Here is a 4,427-nt window from a genome sequence, read left to right as displayed (position 1 = left end):
TGGTCAAGACATGATGTGATATATGTTATTGTATGAAATGATAATGTTTTGTAAGATATCATGCAAACCGGCAGGAGCCTTATGGTTGTCTCTTTATTGTATGAAATGCAAATGCCATGTAATTGCTTTACTTTATCGCTATGAGTTAGCAATAGTTGTAGAAGCAATAGTTGGCGAGACGACCATGACGCTACGATGGAGATCAAAGTGTCGAGCCGGTGACGATGGAGATCATGACGATGCTTTGGAGATGGAGATCAAAAGCACAAGATGATGATGGCCATATCATGTCACATATTTTGATTGCATGTGATGTTTATCTTATATGCATCTTATTTTACTTAGAACGGCGGTAGCATTATAAGATGATCTCGTCACTAAATTTCAAGGTAAAAGTGTTCTCCCTGAGTATGCAACGTTGCGAAAGTTTGTCATTTCGAGAAACCATGTGATGATCAGGTGTGATAGACTCTACGTTCACATACAACGGGTGTAAGACAGTTTTACACATGCTATAATACTTGGGTTAAACTTGGCGAGCCTTTGCATGTACAAACACGGCCTCAGAACACTAGAGACCAAAAGGTCGAACGTGAATCATATAGTAGATATGATCAACATAGAGATGTTCACCGTTGATGACTACCCCATCTCACGTGATGATCTGACATGGGTTAGTTGATTTGGATCACGTATCACTTAGATGACTTGATGGATGTCTATTTAAGTTGGAGTTCTTAAGTAATTTGAATATTTGAACTTAATTTATCATGAACTTGGTATTGATAGTATTTACAGATCTATGTTGTAGATGAATAGCTTGCAATATAGCTCCCCTATTTTTTTATATTCCTTGAGAAAAATAAGTTGAAAGATGGTAGTAGTAATGATGCGGACTGGATCCGTGATCTGAGGATTATCCTCATTGCTGCACCCAAGAATTATGTCCTTGATGTACCGCTAGGTGATGGACCTATTACAGGAGCAGAAGCAGACGTTATAAACATTTGACAAGCTCAGTATGAGGACTACTTGATAGTTTAGTGCAGCATGCTCTACGGCTTAGAACTGGGACTTCAAAAACGTTTTGAACGCCACGGAGCATATGAGTTGTTCCAAGAGCTGAAATTGGTATTTCAGACTCATGCCCGTGTCGAGAGGTATGAGACCTCTGACAAGTACTTTGCCTACAAGATGGAGGAGAATAGCTCAGCCAGTGAGCATGTGCTCAGAATGACTGGGTACTACAATCACTTGAATCAAGTGGGAGTTAATCTTCCAAATAAGATAGTGATTGACAGAGTTCTCTAGTCACTATCACCAAGCTACTAGAACTTTGTGATGAACTATAATATGCAAGGGATGACAAAAACGTTTCCCAAGCTCTTCGTGATGTTGAAATCGGCGAAGGTAGAAATCAAGAAAGAGCATAAACTATTGATGGTTAACAAAACCACTAGTTTCAAGAAAAAGGGCGAGCAAAGGAAAGGGAACTTCAAGAAGAATGGAAAGCAAGTTGCTAATCCCGTGAAGAAGCCCAAAGCTAGACCCAAGCCTGAAACTGAGTGCTTCTACTGCGAAGGAAATGGTCATTGGAAGTGCAACTACCCCAAAAAACTTGTTGGATAAGAAGGATGGCAAAGTGAACAAAGGTATATTTGATATACATGTTATTGATGTGTATTTTACTAGTGTTCGAAGTAATCCCTGGGTATTTAATACCGGTTCAGTTGCTAAGATTAGTAACTCAAAACATGAGTTGAAGAGACTAGTTAAAAGTGAGGTGACGATGTGTGTTGGAAATGATTCCAAGGTTGATATGATCACCATCACACACTCCCTCTACCTTCGGGATTAGTGTTGAACCTATGTTATTTGGTGTTTGCGTTGAGCATGAATATGATTAGATCATGTTTATTGCAATACGGTTATTCATTTAAGTTAGAGAATAATTGTTATTCTGTTTACATGAATAAAACCTTCTATGGTCATACACCCAATGTAAATGGTTTATTGAATCTCGATCATAGTAATACACATATTCATAATATTGATGCCAAAAGATGCAGAGTTGATAATGATAGTGCAACATATTTGTGGCACTGCCGTTTAGGTCATATTGGTGTAAAGCGCATGAAGAAACTCCATGCAAATGGACTTTTGGAATCACTTGATTATGAATCATTTGATACTTGCGAGCCATGCCTCCTGGGCAAGATGACTAAAACTCCGTTCTCTGGAACAATGGAGTGCGCTAATGACTTATTGGAAATAATACATACCGATGTATGCGGTCCGATGAGTGTTGAAGCACGCGGCTGGTATCATTATTTTCTAACCTTCACAAATGATTTGAGTAGGTATGGGTATATCTACTTAATGAAACACAAGTCTAAAACATTTTAAAAGTTCAAAGAATTTCAAAGTGAAGTGAAGAATCATCGTAACAAGAAAATAAAGTTTCTACGATCTGATCGCGGAGGCGAATATTTGAGTTATGAGTTTGTCCTTCATTTAAAACAATGTGGAATTGTTTCACAACTCACACCACCTGTAACACCATAGCGTAATGGTGTGTCCGACTGTTGTAACCGTACTTTATTGGATACTAGCAAACATGCCCATGCATTGCAACGGGAGAAAAAATATATACATCTTTATCCTAATTTTAACACGGCATTGATCCCATTTAAAAGTAGCAGGGCAATGATATGTGGTTTGCTACAGTGCAAATTCTAATTACGATAAAGCAGGGTTTCATCTCTATGTAAGTCACATTTTATAATTTTCCTAATACACACAAATGAATAAAAGATTTGAAAGCCCAAACTGCACAGGTATCACCCATGCGCTGCGGCATGGTAATCTCACCCCACACATTTGTCCGTCCTCTCATGATCGGTCGGCCCGACTCTTCACTAGTTTTTTCGTCCTACCTTTTCTACTGTTGCGTGTTGGTATGCTGTAATAATAAGGGAGAAAACAGGCATGTTTTGCTCATACTTTTGAATTTTTTTGGTGAAATCAAAAGTTCTCAAATAAACAAAAACACCCAAAATTTCAAAATAAGTTTGTATTTAGTTAGAGATCCGGTAATACATAATAACAGTATGGTACAGCCGTATAGGGTACCTGAATATCTAGAACCAATAATGAATACACGTTTGTGTTCCTCCTCCGAACTTCACCCCCAGAAAAAAACCTCCTCCAAACTTAAACCCTCATCTGAAGTAGGCAGCTCCGGCGATTGAATATTCCAATTTGTGTAGGTCAGAACAATCTGAATGTTATATGTAACAATAAGTTTGTAAATTTGAAAAAAAACTAATATATATGTAATGATGTGCTACATGAAACAATTTAGTTAGAGATCCGGTAATAAATAATAACAATATGGTATAGCCGTATAGGGTACCTGAATATCTAGAACCAACAATGAATACACGTTTGTGTTCCTCCTTCGAATTTCACCCACACAAAAAAACCTCCTCCAAATTTAAAGCCTCATCTGAAGTAGGCAGCTCCAGCAATTGAATATTCCAATTGGTGTAGGCCAGAACAATCTTTGTCACCTCTTTCTATTTCTCAGGATTAGACTCTATTTCCTTCCTTAATCTTGTTCTTTGTCACCGTCACCTCATTACTTTCTTATCTTCACCTCATATCCTTTTATGCCTCAGGATTCCAATTTTCTTCTTTGTTTCTTCTCTGTCCCCTCACCTTGTGAACACATATAGAAGGTTCACCTTGCTTTCCAGTTAATTAGCCTCTCTTATATTCATTGTTTTCTGTAATCTCTAAGACAGCTCCCTGATACGTAGAACCTCAAAAACATATATAAATTGGGTAGATTGGATGTAGGAGAGTGAGGTGGGACTATTTATTTGAATCAATCTACGTTTTTACATGCACCGCATGCTAGCTCGGCTGGTGGCGCTGTTATGTGTTGGTTGTTTGGTTTTGTGTTCGAGTCGTCTGACCGGCATGTATTTTATTGCCTCAAAGGGGATAGGTGGGCCAGATTGATTGGGCCATGATACGTCTCCAACGTATCTACTTTTTCAAACACTTTTGCGCTTGTTTTGGACTCTAACTTGCATGATTTGAATGGAACTAACCCGGACTGACCCTATTTTCAGCAAAATTGCCATGGTGTTATTTTTGTGCAGAAATAAAAGTTCTTGGAATGACATGAAAATCAACGGAGATTATTTTTGGAATATATAAAAATATTGGCGAAAGAATCAAGGCCAGGGGGCCCACACCCTGTCCACGAGGGTGGGGCGTGCCTACCCCCCTGGGCGCACCCCCTGCCTCGTGGGCCCCCTGGTGCTCCTCCGACCTCAACTCCAACTCTATATATTCGTGTTCGGGGAGAAAAAAAACTAGGGAGAAGGATTCATCACGTTTTACGATACGGAGCCGCT

This window comes from Triticum urartu, chromosome 4, assembly GCF_003073215.2.
Source record: "Triticum urartu cultivar G1812 chromosome 4, Tu2.1, whole genome shotgun sequence".
NCBI lineage: Eukaryota > Viridiplantae > Streptophyta > Magnoliopsida > Poales > Poaceae > Triticum > Triticum urartu.
The sequence above is the reverse complement of the archived record's forward strand: the minus strand, read 5'-3'. Positions refer to the sequence as shown.